This window comes from Protopterus annectens, chromosome 6.part0 (assembly GCF_019279795.1).
Source record: "Protopterus annectens isolate FY-2018-M chromosome 6.part0, PAN1.0, whole genome shotgun sequence".
Taxonomy (NCBI): Eukaryota; Metazoa; Chordata; order Ceratodontiformes; family Protopteridae; genus Protopterus; species Protopterus annectens.
In genome coordinates, this window is record NC_056737.1 from 389434735 (window position 1) to 389451988 (window position 17254).

At 44.3% G+C, this 17254-nt stretch overlaps 1 protein-coding gene across 7 annotated transcripts in view; it reads right to left on the reverse strand.

The window, feature by feature from the left end:
• Nucleotides 1–17254, reverse strand: part of RALGAPA1 (Ral GTPase activating protein catalytic subunit alpha 1) — a 5382632-nt gene that overhangs the window by 3113482 nt on the left and 2251896 nt on the right. The gene's annotated exons all lie outside the window — the stretch shown is intronic.

Consider the following 17254-nt stretch of genomic DNA (forward strand, 5'->3'; position numbering starts at 1 on the left):
CTCGTGTAGGTACCAGTTGAAAGGCTCTCATATCCATGAGAGCTGTAATTTGTTGTTGTGCCTCTGCCCATTGATTTTGTGGCAGGTTTGGCATTCTTCTTTTCATTGGCAAGGTGTGGAAATGAAATCTGTATCCTTGAGAAATTATGTCTAGGACCCATTTGTCCTTTGTGACAATGTGCCAGTTGTCTGAAAATAGTGTGAGTTTTCCTCCCAAGGGAGCTGTCAAGAGAGTGTTGCTTGGCCAGATGAGGTGCAAGTCATTGAGTTTGCCTTCTGGTAGATTGGGGCCTGTGTTCTCCTCCCTTCTGTGTTGCAGTGCCCCATTGTCATGGTTTGTATTGGGCTTGTGGTTGTCCTCTGCCTCTTGGACGTCTGTATTTATCCCTCTGTGGTCTGTCAGTAGCTGGAAAGGACCAATTTTTAGTTGGCCAATTTCTGCTGAAGCGAGGGGGCTATACCTGTAGAAAATCTTTGACTGTCTGCATAGACTTTGCCTTATCCTCCATTTTCTTTAAGACTTCTTCTGCCTTAACTCCGAACAGAACATCCTGCTATAAGGGAGCATCTAGAAGCTTTGCTTTAACATGATCAGGCAGAGTTTGTTCCTTTAACCAAGCATGTCTACGTATAACAGACCCAGTGACAGCTGCTCTGCAGGAAGCCTCCAAAGAATCAAAACCACATTGTAAAGTATGTTTGTCCACCTGTTCAGCTGCATGCAACAGATCCTGTGTTTCTTTCAATTCAGGCTGTTGAGGGAGTGTGCTCATTTTTTGTTTTAGCTGAGACATAAGAAATTGCTGATATTTTATCATGTGAAATTGGCAATTTAGTGCTCTCATAGCTAGAGTGGCTGAGGTGTAAACCTTCCCCCCCCACCTGTCTAGTGCTCTGGAGTCCCTTTCAGAGGGTACAGGATTTTTTGCCATAGATGCCTTAGCCCCTTTGGGACCCTGGGAGATAGTCTCTGGATCAGCAACAGGGCTTTTATAAAGGAATTTGTGGGAATCAGGCACTCTATAGTATCTGTCTGGTTTGGCTGGAGCAGGAGGCAGAGAATCTGGGTTCAAACTAGATTCTAAGTAAACATCATCCACAATGTCTAAAACTGGGGGGGGGTAGCAAGTGGTCTGTGCTGGGGGAGTAAAAGAAACTCTCTGAGCCTTTTCTTTGAGTCAGAGTAGTCCTGACCTTCCCAGTGAAAATGTTCCCTCATAGTGTGTAAAGTTTCCCCAAAGGAGTAGTCTTCAGGAGGAGAAGCTGAGAGAATAGAATCCTCAGCATCAGAATCTTCATAAGGGGAGAAGGAGTAATCTTGGTCCTCAGAGGAGCCTGAGGAAATAGACACTTGATCAGAGGAGGCATAATCTTCCTCTTGTCTAGGCCTTTTGTCGGGTGGGGGTTGGGAACCCCTGATTAAAGAGATCAAATCTTCAGCCATTTTAAGCATCTGTTTCTTAGGCATAGGGCCTTGAACTTGAGACTGAAGTGCAGTCTTTTTAGGTTTAATAGGAGTCTTAAGCTTAGGATACGTTTTTATGGTGAGTGTCGTCAGTCTGAAGACGCCTTCAGAAACCGAAGGTGTTTCTGCAGCACCGACATCTCTTTCTGCAGTCTCGTCGGTAGGGTCTGAACAAAATGGCTTCGTCGGCCTAGCGCTCTCCGCCAAAGGCTCCGAAGCAGTCTCGGGTTCCAAATCTGCGGTAGTCAGGGGCTGCGTCAGAGCCTCACTGAAGACCGGTGAACCAGAGACCGGTCCAGCCGAGGCCTCGGAGTCTGGCTTGGGCCTAGGCTGCCTGTCCTTATCCTTGCGTTTTTTTGTGCACGCCGGTAGTCGGTTGCTCCGATGGCATTGTGTAGTTAAATTTTCTACCGAAGTAGTGTCGCACGAAATCAAAGCGTCTTTTTATAGTACTCTTATTAAACCTAGCACAAAAGTGACAACCAGTGACGTCGTGGTCTGGGCCTAGGCAAGGTATGCAGTAAGAGTGAAAATCCTTATGAGGTATTTGCTTCCCACAAGAAATACAATGGTTAACTTTTTCTGACATTGGTCTGAGGCAAGAAAAGTTTCCCCAATGGGGTAATTAGCTTTATTGAAGACTTCGGATCTGAAATTCGACTTCGAAAATCTCAGGAGTCGGCCGACCGGCTCTTGCAAACTGCTTCTGCTTCGGGCACTGCGCGGCAAGAAAGACTTAAGAAAATGGCGTCGGATGCATTATATATACCCCTGGCGCACTGATGTCAGGGAAGAAGCGACAGCAACCGACGCCGGACCAAGACTTTGGAATTCGGGCCGACTGCAGGACCGCCTGATGACAGGATAACCCAAGTGTGATGACTGCAGCAGGGTAACATGATGAACATCCCCCACACCCATTCAAGTTAATGTACTAACTCTGAGATTTCCATATGACAAAGAAAAAGGGAATACTCAGGTGATATACCCACTTGAGGGTGTGAAACTTGGCTCCAGATAATTGTCAATGTTGAAGTGACACCCCAATCCCATGTGCAAAAATTGGGAAAAAAGGGTAGTGGATGGATGGAAGAACGAATGGATAGATGGTGATCCCAGACCTGGTATATGTATAAAGAATCCTCAAAGACCAAGTCTCACTAATCCAGGACACAAACTTATTAGTTTCAAAATTTAAAACAGTTATTTTCTTGGTCTGTTTCTCACCAAAAACAACCTCTAGGACATTATCTAGTAAGAGAGTAAAAGAAACAGAGGAAGCATCCAGATCCAAGCCTGGAAGAGTACCACTTTTTTGATCCCTGACAGATGCCCTGGAACAGACAGTTTACCTTTATATGTGTGTAATGCACATGAATAAAATACAAAAGTCCGAAAGGACTTTTCCAAGTTTTCGGAAAGCCGAAAAAAGAATGCATCGAATGTGCAATGAGCGCATGCACAGTAACGTTCGCTCATTGCAGATTCGGCATTTTTGGTGCGAGGTGCACTATAGTGGGGATCAGGAAGTGGACCCTTTCCCCACTGTAGTGCGACCTTAGAGTTAGAATAATAAAGCGGGGGGTGCGGCCCCCCTGCATTATGCTTTGTCTTTATATTAAAGTTCGAAAACCAGCGAATCTGGTTTTCAATTTGCTGATTTTCGAACTTCGGTGCAAATCAGAATGACGATTTTCATCATTCCGGTTCGCACAAAGGGCCGTTCGGTAGGATGATTTTCAACCTTTCAAAGGTAAACCGGAACAGACGTGAGGTAAAAATTTTTCTCAAAATAAAGTTTCAGTACTAGATGCCATTTTACTAACCATTTTAGGAATCAAGGCAGATGCCCCTTCTCTTCACTGTTGCAGTATTCTTTATATAAGGGATTCCCTGCCAAATATCTGGCCAGTATACCAAAGCCTTAGGAATATATAGATGTCATAAGTCACATGTATGCTACAAGGCGAAGAGCATAAAGGTGATGTATGGACATACATACCTCAGAAATGAAAAGCCACAGGAGGAACAAATATTCCTAGGAACTAGGAAGAATATGTTCATCCAGAAGGAGAAAAAGGAAAAGAATTCCAGGCCAGGAGAAAGGAAGGAACAAGGCAGAGCAGAAAAGCAAGAAGGGAGGGATTGAATACTGCAATAATGAAGAGAATGACATTTATCTACTGTTATGGTAAGATTTTACACAACTGTACTGTGTCCTTCCACATCATTGTTGCAGTATTCTTTAAGTAAGGGAGAGTACAAAGCTCAAGAGGAAACTTGGGAGGAGGAAGGCAAGAGGAACCTTCTAGAAACCCATGTAGGATAGCTCTGGCAAAGCCAGCTCTTGCTCTGGGAACATCGTCCATGTAATGCTTTTTGAAGATAGGGACATAAATCCAAGTAGCAGCCGCAAGGATGGAATTGGCAGCCAATCCTTTGAAAAAAGCACCAGAGGAAGCAAAAGCTCTAGTAGAATGAGCCTTTACAGAGGTAGAAAGACATGTACCATGAAAGAAATAAAAAGAAATGGCCTTAGAGATCTAGGAGGATATATATGGTTTGCTTAGAAAAGTACTGTTTTGTACCTACCATAAATGTAGATGTTCGAAGATCCACATTGCTGCAGTCATAACCTGTGGGTAGTCCGCTGTCCTCGGTCGGCCCGAATACCAAAGTGTTAGGCTGGCGTCGGTCATGGTCGCTCAGATCTGACGTCAGTACGCCGTGGTACTAAAGCGCATGACCGACGTCATATCCTCAGTCTTTCTTGCCCCAGATGTCAGAAGGCCCTAAAAAGAAAGGCCATAACAAAAAACAGAAAACCTCCAAACACCCATGCACAAACAATATTTACAACCCAAACCACACAACCACTCTAAACTACAGAGGGGAAGGAGGGAGGGTAAATTGGACTGCAGCAATGTGGATCTTCGAACATCTACATTTATGGTAGGTACAAAACTGTACTATGTTCTTCATCTCACATTGCTGCAGTCATAAACTGTGGGTAGAATCCCAAAGCAAAGGAAAAGGGAGGTTGGCAAAATCATAAAGCATTGGGAGCTGCTAACATGCCCTGTAAAACTGCAGTGGCAAACCCAGCCCTAGATTTGGAATAAAGAGGGAGATGATAATGTTTAGAAAAAGTGTGCACTGAACTCCAAGTAGCTGCCTCCAAAATATCTTTAGTAGCTACACCCCTTAAAAAAGCAGTAGAGGTGGCAGTAGCCCTAGTGGAATGAGGTCTGATTCCAGCCGGAATTTCTTTACCATGATGAGAATAGCAAAAGGCAATACAATGTCCAATCCACTTAGAAATAGTTTGTTTCGAAACAGGTTTCCCCTGAGAACCCAAAGCAAAAGAAACAAACAACTGTTGAGACTGTCTGAACCCTTTAGTTCTGCTCAAATAATAACGCAACTGCCTGTGAATATCCAAAGAGTGCAAAATGTTCTCCCCTTTATTTTGGGGATCAGCATAAAATGTAGGCAAATGAACAGATTGGTTCAAGGCCACATTTGAAACCACTTTAGGCATAAAAGTAGGGTTAGTACGCAGGGATACCCTATCCTTATGAAAAATCAGGAAGGGCTCAACTGCCATTAGAGCCTGTAATTCAGATACCCTTCTAGCAGAAGTAATGGCCAACAAAAAAGCAGTCTTCCAAGACAAAAACTTCAACTCAGATGTAGCTGCAGTTTCAAAAGGAGGTAAAGTGAGTTTTTACAACACAAAAGTGAGATCCCAGGAAGGAGTAGGAGCTCTACGCGGGGGTCTTAAGTTCTTTGCCCCTCTAAGAAATTGCTTAAACAAAGGATGAGAGAATAATGGTGGGTCACAGTCATAATGAGCAGAAATGGCTGCAGCATGAACCTTTACAGAGGAGAAAGACAAACCCTTGTCTAATAATTCTGTAAGATACTGAAGTGTAACACTCAAATTAGGCCCTGAAACATCAAAGCTCTTTGCTTTGCTCCAAATAAAAAATCTCCTCCATTCATCAGCATAAACTTTCCTTGTACTAGGCCTTCTGGCCTCCAAAATGACATTCAAAACTTGTTGAGGAAGCTGCGACCCTCCAGGTTTTAGAACAGAATATGCCAGGCCGTCAGATGCAGGGACTGTATCCTGACATTGAGGAAATGATTGCCTGCCTGGGACAAAAGGTGTGGAGTTGATGGCAAAGGCCAAGGAGGCTCCCGTACTAAACTCCTCAGTAGAGGGTACCAGTGCTGCTGTGGCCAATCTGGAGCTATTAGGATCATGGAGGGCTTGTCCTGTCTGACCTTCAAGAGCACCTTGGGAAGGAGAGGCAGAGGAGGAAAGGCATAGACGTGAAGATTGTTCCAACTGAACGAAAGAGCATCCACTTTCCAAGCTTTTGGATGAAACATCTTGGTGCAAAACTTTGGCAACTGGAAATTTAGTGGAGAAGCGAACAGATCTATGTCTGGAGTCCCCCAAATCACTGTCAACTGTCGAAATACATGAGGATCCAACTTCCACTCGTGGGGATCCACCATCTGTCTGCTCAAAACATCCGCTAAGGAGTTCTGTGCTCCTGGCAGAAACCTTGCCTGAAGAGTGAGGTGCAAACTGAGAGCAGTCTCCCACAAATTCATAGCTTGCCTGCAAAGAGGGTACGAATGGGTTCCCCCCTGCTTGTTGATGTACCACATGACAGTTGTGTTGTCTGTTTGAATCAACACTTGTCCTGGGTGAAGTAGATCCTTGAAAGCCATCAATGCAAATTGGACCGCTAACATCTCCTTCAAGTTGATATGCAAATGTTGAAGTCTGGCAGGCCACGTGTCTTGAACCCATTTTCCATTGAGGTGTGCTCCCCAAGCCTTGTCTGAGGCATCTGTCGTTAAGATCTGACTCGCCTCTGGTCGGGTCACAGAGAGTCCCTTGTTTAGGTGACATTCCTGAGCCCACCACAAAAATTCCTTTTGAATGCAAGGTATTATCTGAATGACAGTGTCCAAATCGTGGCAGTGTTGAGTCCATACACTTTTGAGATACCACTGTAGCTTCCTCATATGCAGTTTGGCATTGGGAAGCACCAGAATACAAGATGCCATGAACCCCAAGGCTTGAAGGACTGTCCTTGCAGTCAGCCTGGACAGTAGAGACAATTGTTGGAAGTAAAGCGTAAGATTTCTTTGCTTGTCCGGGGTCAAAAATGCCATCTGAGAGGCTGTATTCAGTCTCACATCCAGAAAGCACATCTCCTGAGAGGGTACTAGACTGGACTTTGTTTCGTTCACAGAATACCCTAGGCACCTTAACACTGCCATAACATACTGTAGATGGTGAAGTAGCTTGTCTTTGTCTTGAGCAAGAATCAGGCAATCGTCCAAATAAGGATAAATTTGTATTGCTTTTAACCTTAAGAAGGCTATCACCGGAGCCAGAACCTTTGTGAACACCCTGGGCGCAGTAGATAAGCCAAAGGGCAATGCAGAGAACTGATAATGTAAAGTCCCAGCCCGAAAACGCAGGAATCTCCTGCAACTGGGCCTGATAGGAATATGAAGATAAGCCTCTTTGAGATCCAGAGTTACCATCCAGTGATCTTTGCCTAACAGAGGCAGAAGTTGTTGCAAAGTCAACATTTTGAATTTTGGAATGTCCAGGTAAGTGTTGAGGATAGACAAATCCAAAATTGGCCTCCAAGTGTTTCCTTTCTTTGGTACAAGAAACAGGCGAGAATAAAATCCTAGGCCCACTTCTGACAAAGGGACCTGCTGTATAGCTCCCATTTGAAGAAGTAAAGAAATCTGTTTGTGAGCCTCCGCCCTTTGCTGAGGAGGAACGTCTGGCATGCCTTTGAAAGGAGGCAATGTGTGGAAATAAAACTTGTAGCCTCGGTCTATAATGTCCAACACCCATTTGTCCTGGGTGACTAAAAACCAATTTTGTCTGAAAAGTGCCAACTTTCCTCCTAGAGGAGCTGCCAGACAGGAAGAATCTGGCAGCTGAAGATGCAGGTCATTGGGTCTGCTTACGAAAGGACTGGCCCCTGCCCTCACCTGAAGATTGTGCAGGGGAACTCCACGTCCTAGACCTGAAAGAACCCTGAGCTCTGTCCCTACCACGTCTAGATCTGCCCCTAGACTGTAAATCAGAAGAAGGGTAAGCCCATCCCTTAGTAGGCCAATTTCTGCTAAACTTAGGGGGCTGCACCTGCAAAAAATCCTTAACAGTCTGCATAGACTTAGCTTTGTCTTCCATTTTCTTCAAGACTGATTTCACAGGAGTACCAAACAAAACTTCAGACTGAAGGGGAGCATCCAAAATTCGAGCTTTAACATGCTCTGACAAGTTTTGATCCTTAAGCCAGGTGTGCCTACGAATAACTGATCCAGTGGCAGCCACCCTGGAAGAAGCCTGTAAAGCATCAAAACCACACTGCAAAGAATGCTTACCCACCTGATCAGAGGCATGCACCAAATCCTGTAATTCCTTACACTCTATGCCCTCTGCCAAAGCATCTACCTTAGATTTTAACTGAGTAAGGAGAAAATTCTGGTACTTCAGCATATGAAACTGGCAATTCAAAGCCCTCATTGCTAGAGTGGAAGAGGTAAACACTTTTTTACCCCACCTATCCAAAGCTCTAGAATCTTTATCCATAGGAACGGGATTCTTTACAACAGAAGCCCTGACACCCTTAGGTCCCTGGCTAATAGTTTCTGGGTCAGCCCTAGGGCTCTTATACAAATATTTATGAGCCTCTGGTACCCTGTAATACCTATCTGGTTTAACCGGTGCAGGAGGCAGAGAGTCTGGATTAAGGGAAGCCTCAGAGAAAACATCCTGAACAACATCCAAAACAGGAGGTATAGCCAAGGGCCTATGTTGTGGTAAAAACAAAAATTCCCTAAGCCTCTTTCAGGAATCTGAGAAATCCTGACCTTCCCATTTAAAATGCTCCCTCATAGAATGCAGGGTTTCTGAAAAAGAAAAATCCTCTGGAGGAGAAGCAGAAGGACTAGAATCCTCTGCGTCTGAATCAGAATAAGGATGAAAATCCTGAATGTCTTCAGTCGAAGACTCTGAGTAATCTGAAGCATGTTCCAAACTTTCCACCTCTGGCTTCACCCTAGGCCTCTTATCTGGAGGGGGCATACAACCCCTGATTAAGCTAATCAAATCTTCTGCCATTTTAAGCATGTGTTTCTTAGGTACAGAACTTGCAGAACTAGGACTGACACCAGAGGAAGACAAACCAGGCCTGACCTTGGAAGGCACCTTAGAGACAGAAGGGGAAGGCCTAACCACCTTATGCAAAGAAGGGAGTACAGTAACCTGAGAGGCCCCCTCAGCCTGACCCGACTCCTGAGAGGCCACATCTTGCAATATTAAAGGCCCCCCCTGAGACTCAGCCGAAACCTCGGCTGGATCCACAGATTCCACCGTAGTTTCTAAAGAACCGGCGTCCGGAATGGACGACTCATCCTGCTTGGACTTTAACGATTTTTCCTTGCGCTTCTTAGCGGTAGCGGGCGGAGGATCCGACGGCATATTGTAATTACACCGCTTACCGAAGATAAGCCTAGCGCAATCTAACCTACGTTTAATGGTGCGCTTATTAAACCTAGCACAAAAGCGACACCCGACTACGTCGTGCTCAGGCCCCAAGCAAGGAATACAGAGAGAGTGGTAATCCCTATGAGGTATCTGTTTCCCACAAGAAATACAATTATTCACTTTTTCTGATATCCGGATTTAACTGAGGCAAGAAAAGACAAAAATATTCCCCAACGGGGTACTTAGCCCAACTTGGTTATCAGTCTGAAACTCAGAATACGAAAATTTCAGGACGCCGAACGGCACTTGCAAACGCTGCTTCTGCTTCGGACCATGCGGCAAGAAAGACTGAGGATATGACGTCGGTCATGCGCTTTAGTACCACGGCGTACTGACGTCAGATCTGAGCGACCATGACCGACGCCAGCCTAACACTTTGGTATTCGGGCCGACCGAGGACAGCAGACTACCCACAGGTTATGACTGCAGCAATGTGAGATGAAGAACATCAGCCAAACCTAGAGATCTGAGATGAAAGGAAAGAAAAAGTTGCTCAGATTAACAAATAGCCTTAGTCTTATCGAAAAAATTAATGTTTAATGTAGTTGAAAAAGTTTATAAAAATCCTCGGGGTGGGCCATGGCATCTAAAACTACAGGAACATGAATTGTTTTGGCAACTTAAAACTAATGCGTAGGGCTGGAGGGAGGGAAACCAGGACTGCAACAGTGAATACAATCGAACAACACGATATGTGTTCTATAAAATGCTTACTTAAACTGAAAGCTCTTGATAGATAAGTGTCTCTCAAGTTTAGTAAGGATATTTGTATTTTTAAATCTATTTATAGGTTTAATGGATTTTATAAATTGTGACCTCCATATATTTCAATTGAGAATTATTCTTGTTGAAAATTCTTTGCTGTAAGTCTTCAAGAGGGCAGTTTTATTTGTTAATATTTTATCGTTTGCCACTTAGTTGGAAAGTAGAAAAGTTTTTCTTTTTCTTTTTATATTGGTAATAATTTTTTGTTTCTTTGTTAAATTTAATGTGGCATACTAATTACTTATTTTGTGAGTATTAGTAATAACTAATTTATAGTAATTAGGCAAATTAAATAGGGCTGTTTGTAATTAATTAATCATGGCTGTTTTTTAAGCATATATATTGATGTCTGTGTGTTTTGAAAACTTGTCTGAAAAAGTGCATCTATTGGTGTGCATGAAAGCGCTAACAAGTAAAGAATTTTACTTCTACAACGACTGGCGTTATTTGTTGCTATCATTTTGTTTTTAGTTTTCGAAGTTTGGTTCGTGTAGTATCTTAGTCTTATCGAAATAATATCTGAACTATCTATGCAAATCCAAAGTGTTAAGAACCTTCTCAGTAGCAGACTGTGGAGAAGGAAAAAAGAAGGGCAACTTAACAGACAAATTAAGAGACAACTCAATAAACTCCATGGGTAAAAAAGAAAGACTAATACGAACAGACACCCTGCCCCTATGAAAAACTGAGAAATGAGGAGCAGCCATGATAGCCTGGAGTTCAAACACTCTCTTAGCTGAAGTAAGGGCCAAAATAAGAATATTCTTCCAAGTACAATTTGCAAAGAAGCTGAAGCTGCAGGCTCATAAGAAGCCCGAGTCACTTTTTCAAGCAAAAAATTGAGGTCAAAGGAAGATGAAATTTTAAGAAATTGTTTGATCTCAAATCTAGAGGTAAGAAGAGGAGTCAATGGCAGACAAGAAGAAATAGCCGAATGGTGAGCTTTAATTGAAGAATATGTCAACCCAATATGGAGCAATTCACAGAAATAGAGAACCAGAATGATTCTCAGAGAAAATGTATCCTCGTTACGAAAAAGGCACCAGACAAAATCTCTTTCATTTGGACAACTATTATTTCCTGATAGTGTATGTTTCCTGAACCCTGTAGAACCCTATGCATTTCCAAAGGAAAACAGGTTCCTAAAAAGGATAAAAACCTTACCATCCACGGCATCAGTTAAACAGAGACCCCTTGTCTTGTGGGAGAAAGTCCAACAGGTGAGGTAACTTTTGATGACTGTGCCTGTCTAAGTGAAGAAGGGAGAAAGTACAGTTGGGTACACTTACCAGAAATGTAGATGTTTGAGTGTATTCACTGTTGCAGTAATCACACTTGGGTTATCTGCCTGCAGGTAGCCCTCAGTTGGCCCGAATACCAAAGACTTAGTATTTCTGCATTGGTTACTGTTGCTCCAGGACTGATGTCAGGTTGTCAATGGTATAAAAACAGGCAGCCGGATGCCATTACGTCAGTTTTTCTTGACCCAAATGTCAGGAGCTCCCCAATAGGGAGCTAAGCTATGGTGGGAAAATCACCACCAATAAAAAGTAAATACCAATAACTATACCCCTGTAAGGGGAGAGTAATATACACAGAGAGGAGAGAGAGAGAAGGGGGCTGGAGGGAGGGAAACCAGGACTGCAACAGTGAATACAATCGAACATCTACATTTATGGTAAGTCTACACAACTATACTATGTTCTTTGTGTTTCACTGTTGCAGTCATCATACTTGGGTTGATTCCCAAAACTGAAGAAAGAGTGGAGGCAGTCAAGAAGAGTTTGGGCTGGCTAGTATGCCCTGGAGGACTGCTGTTGCAAAACCCGCCCTGGATTTGGAAAATATAGGCAGGTGGTAATGTTTGGTGAATGTGTGTACAGAACTCCAGGTAGTAGCTTCCAGAATGTCCCTGGTAGGGATTCCCCTGAGGAATACTGTACAGGTAGAAATTGCACTAGTGGAAGGTGTCCTGACCCCCTGAGGGGTAGGTTTCTCATGGTGTTTGTAGCAGAAATGGATACAGTCTGCTATCCATTTGGAAATTGCCTGTTTTGAAATAACCTTGCCCTCTGCCTCTGGTGCAAAACTTAGTAGTAACTGGTTAGATTTCCTGAAGGGCTTAGTCCTATCCAGGTAAAATCTGAGTTGTCTGTGCATGTCCAAGAAGCACAGGATCCTTTCCCCTTTATTTTGAGGATTAGGAAAGAATGTTGCCAAATGGATAGATTTACTCAGAGCCTCACCTGACACCACTTTACGCATAAAGGAAGGATTAGTCCTGAGGGAGACCCCGTCAGCATGAAAAATAATGAAGGGTTCCACAGCCACGAGTGCTTGTAGCTCAGACACTCTTCTAGCTGAAATGATGGCCAGAAGCAAGGCTGTTTTCCAAGAGAGGAATTTTAACTCTGCTGACACTGCAGGGTCAAAGGGGGGGTAGGCGTGAGCTTTTCCAGTACAAAGTTAAGGTCCCAAGCAGGGGTGGCTGATCTCCTTGGTGGCCTTAAGTTGTTTGCCCCTCTCAGGAAATGTTTGGTGAGAGAAGAGAGGTAGCTCAGTGCTGTAATGAGCAGAGATGGCAGAGGCATGGATTTTAATGGAGAAGGATAGACCTCTGTGGAGTAGATCTGCTAGGTAATCCAGGATTAGAGGTAGGGAGGGCAGTGATGTGTTCTCTTCCTTTAGATTAAAAACAGGAGCAATACCTCTTCCACTTATCCGCATAGGATTTCCTTGTACTGGGTCTTCTGTCTTCAAGAATGACATCCAGCACCTGCTTGCTTAGGCTGGTCACTGGGGGAGAATTCAAGGAATAAGCCAGGCTGCAAGATTCAGGGTTTGCAGATGCAAGATCTGTCCCCCCTGTTGAGTGAGGAGGGTCGGGCTCTGGGGTAGGTGTTAGGGTGGCATCGGTGACAGACTGCGCAGTAGTGGATACCAGTGCTGTTGTGGCCAGTCTGGGGCAATCAGGATTGTCCTTGGTCTGTCCTGTCTTATCTTGAGCAATATTCTTGAGAGAAGGGGCACAGGGGGAAATACACAGCTCGAGAGGTTTACCCACTGGAAGGATAGGGCATCCACTTTCCAGGCCCTGCAGTGAGGTGTACTGATGCAGAATTTGCTGAGCTAGTGATTGCAGGGGGAGGCAAAGAGGTCCACCTCTGGGGTCCCTCATTTCTGAGTCAGAAGGCTGAAGGTGCTGGGCTCCAATTGCCATTTGTGTGGGTCTAGGAGATTTCTGCTTGTTGTCTGCCAGTAAGTTTTGTTTGCCTAGCAAGAATTGAGCTTGCAGATGAACCTGCATGTCCAGGGCCATGGCTAGCCTGCAGAGTGGGTTCCCCCCTGCTTGAACTGTGGTGTTGTCTGTTTTTATTAGCAGGGGTCCCTGGTGAAAGTAGAGATCTAAAAGCTGTTAGAGCGTGCTGAACTGCTAGCATCTCTTTCTGGTTGATGTGCAGATGAATTTGACTTGGGCTCCAGTGGCTCTGAATGCACCTGTCGTATAGGTGTGCCCCCCAGGCATAGTCTGATGCGTCTGTAGTTAGGGTCTGGGCGGCGTGGGGTTGAGTAAAGGGAAGTCCCTTGTTGTGGTTGGATGCTGCTGCCCACCAAAGAAACTCTGTCCTTAGACAAAGTATGATAGGAATGACAGCTTCCAGATCCTGAGAATGTTGGCACCAAAGACTTTTTAAGTACCATTGAAGTTTCCTGAAATGCAGTCTGGCATATGGAATTAGTAGAATGCAAAAGGCCATGAACCCTAGGGCCTGCAGGATTTTCCTTGCGGATAGCTGGGTTCTGGTGGCCATTTGAGTGAAGTAGCCTGTCAGAATGGCTTGTTTTTCTGGAATAATGAATGCATCTAGGATGCTGCGTCCAAGTTTGGTCCCAGGAATACAATCTTTTGACTGGGGACTAATGTTGATTTCTTTTCATTGATAGTGTACCCCAAGGGAGGCTAGAAGGTTCTTTACAATTGTCAGGTGCTGCAACAGCAATTCCTGACTGTCTGCCTGAATCAGGCAGTCATCCAAGTACGGGTAAATTTGAATTTTTCTGTCTGCAGTAGGCAATGGCTGGAGCCAGGCATTTTGTGAATACTCTGGGAGCAGTGGATAAGCCAAAGGGAAGTGCAGAGAACTGATAATGCACAGATCCTGCCCTGAAGCGTAGGTATTTCCTGCACGAGTCCCTGATAGGGATGTGCAGATAGGCATCTTTTAGGTCTAGGATGGCTAACCAGGCATCTTTGGCCAGCATAGGAAGCAGCTGCTGAAAGGTGAGAATTTTGGTACCACCAGGAAGGTGTTTAGAATGGAGAGATCTAGGATTAAATGCCAAGTGCCCTCCTTTCTGGGTACCAGGAAGAGTCTGGAATAGAACCTTTGACCTATCTGTTCTGCAGCAACAGGATGAATTGCCCTTATGGAGAGCAGGGATTGAACCTGGTTTTGTGCCTCAGCCCACTGGTTTGGAGGTAGATCTGGGAACCCTTTTGGGGTTGGTAGGGAGTGGAAGTAAAATTTGTACCCCTGGGATACAATGTTGAGGACCCATCGGTCTTTGGTGATGGAAGTCCAGTTTTTTGCATGACAGGCAAGTTTTCCTCCAAGGGGCATGAACAGTTGGGCAGAGGTAAGTTGAGAAGTTATTGAGAATTCATTCTGTAACAGGGTGGCTTAGCACTCCCTGTTTTTGAAGTGGAGGCACTCCATTGCTTAGATCTCTGCATATTCTGAGACTGTAGTCTGGGGGGTCTGTTGCCCCTGGGTCTAGTTTGAGATGGCCTTGAGGGGGCTGGAAAGGACCAATGTTTTGAGGGACAATGCCTACTGAATCTAGGAGGCTGTACTTGCAAGAATTATTTGACTGTTTGCATAGATTTAGCTTTTTCTTCCATCTTTTTAAGAAGTTCTGCTTTGGTGCCAAAGAGATTATCCTTGTTCAAAGGAGCGTCTAGTAATCTTGATATGACATGATCTGGCAAGGTCTGCTCCTTAAGCCAAGCATGCCTTCTCAGTACAGAACCAGTGACTGCTTCCCTGCAAGATGCTTCTAGGGCATCAAAGCCGCATTGCAAAGTATGCTTGCTGACTTGGCTTGCAGAATGCATAAGCTCTTATAATTCTTTATTTTCTGCACAGTCTGTAAAGGTAGCTAATTTTTGCTTAATAAGTTCCATAATATGTTGCTGGTACTTCAGCATGTGAAACTGACAATTCAATGCCTTAGTGGCAAGAGTTGCAGAGGTGTATACTTTTTTACCCCATCTGTCTAAAGCTCTGGAATCCCTGTCCGAAGGGGTGGGATTCTTGGCTGTAGTCGCTTTGATAACTTTAGGCCCTTGGGAGATGATCTCTAGGTCAGCAGTAGGATTTTTGAAAAGGAATTTGTGAGAGTCAGGAACTCCGTAGTACCTACCTGTCTGGTTTCCAAGGAGCAGGGGGTAAAGTATTAGGAGTTAGACTGGATTCCATAAAGACATCATCCACAACATCTAGAACTGGGGGTTTTGCTAAAGGTCTATGTTGTGGCAAATATAGAAATTCTCTGAGTCTCTTTTTGGACTGAGGATAGTCTTGGCATTCCCAGTGGAAATGCTCTTTCAAAGTATGTATGGTTTCACCAAAAGAAAAATCCTCTGGAAGAGAAGCAGATGGTATGGATTCCTCTGCATATGAAGCCTCATAAGCAGATAATGGCATGTCTTCATAATCAGATACCTCAGAGTTGTCGGACTCTTGGTCTGTTAAAACTACTGGGAACAGGTCTCTTTCTCTTAGCAGGGGAAGGCTGGCTTCCCCTAATCAGCATAATCAGGTCTTCTGCCATTTTAAGCATTTGGTGTTGTGGCAAGGAAGCAGGTGCTTGAGTTTGGGACGCTTTTCTTAGACGTAGCTCGTACTCTTGGCCTTAGAAACTCGGTAGTTTTAGACAGAACTGAAGACGTAAAATAAGCTGGTTTGTTTCGAATATCGGTAGTGCGCAAAACTTCCACAGAAGCCGGTGCCTGCTCAGCAGCTCCAGACCCATCCAAGGTAGAGACATCCGCAGGTTCCATAGTCGAAGAGTCTCGTGGCATACCAGACTCTGAAAGGGTCTCAGTAGCGGCCTGCGAATCCACTGAGGTGGGCATCAGGGGCTGCGAAAGTGCCTCACTGAGTACTGGCGAACTGGCGACTAGCTTAACGAAGCATCGTCGGCAGTTTTGGACCTGTGCTGTCTGTCTCTGTCTTTATCCTTATGTTTTTTCGGAAGATCGGTAGTCAGATGGCTTACAGAAGCCATTATGGAATACGGAGATCGAGACCGAAAGAATTTAGCGACAATAATGGCCCGACAACTAATTGTTCGGGCGTTGAACAAGGCACAAAACCGACAGCGAGGTACGTCGTGGTCTGGGCCTAAACAGATGACGCATTAAGAATGGAAATCTCAGTGTGGTATTTGCTTTCCACAGGCGAGACAATTGTTAACTTTTTCTGACATCGGTTAGAACAAGAAAAAAAGATCCCCAACTAGGTACTTAGCTTTAGGAGACTTCAGGATGATTCAATTCTAAAGCGAAAACTCAGGTAGCTGCTGACCGGTACTCGTGCAAACTGCTTCTGCTTTGGGTTCCTAGGCAAGAAAGACTGATGTAATGGTGTCGGCTGCCTGTTTTTATACTCCTGACGACCTGACATCAGTCCTGGAGCAACAGCATCAGACGCAGAAATACCAAGTCTCTGGTATTCGGGCCGACTGAGGGCTACCTGCAAGCAGATATCCTAAGTGTGATGACTGCAACAATGAAAAACGAAGATCATCATCTCTATATTTCTAAAACTTTTGTATACTGGCCGGACATTGGGCTACCCTTGGGAAGGAATCTCTTATGTAAAGAATACTGCAGCAGTGATATGGAAGGGCATCTACAGCAGGCAAACATACACAGTTCTGAAGAGAATCATAACTCAAGGTGTAAAAGACCTAGGATATTTAGTATCTGATACTTGCTTTGTGAAGTACCATAAATTTAAAATTTTTAACATTATGGCCAGAAAACTCTCAATGTGTCTTTCCTTTAAAGAATTTCCCTTTTCTAAATGAAAAGATTTGGAGAAAATTCTGAGAAAAGGTGAAAACACTAAATTATAAAGCTCTGCACACACTGAAACAATTCTTGCTCTTCCTAACAGTTTATTCACAATTATCAAAACTGTTGCCTCACTCAAAGATAGCACTATAAATGAAGCTTTTAGAAAAGTTGGATGCCTGCCCTGAGCACCTGCTGACCATTTTCTCCTAGAACACAGAGAAAAGCACAAAAACAAAATAAAAAAACTAAATAAGTAAATGTCTTGCAGATACAAGGGAGCATCTGTACTTAACACTGTCAAAATACAGGCCCAGTAGACAACAAGCTACTGGAATAGCCA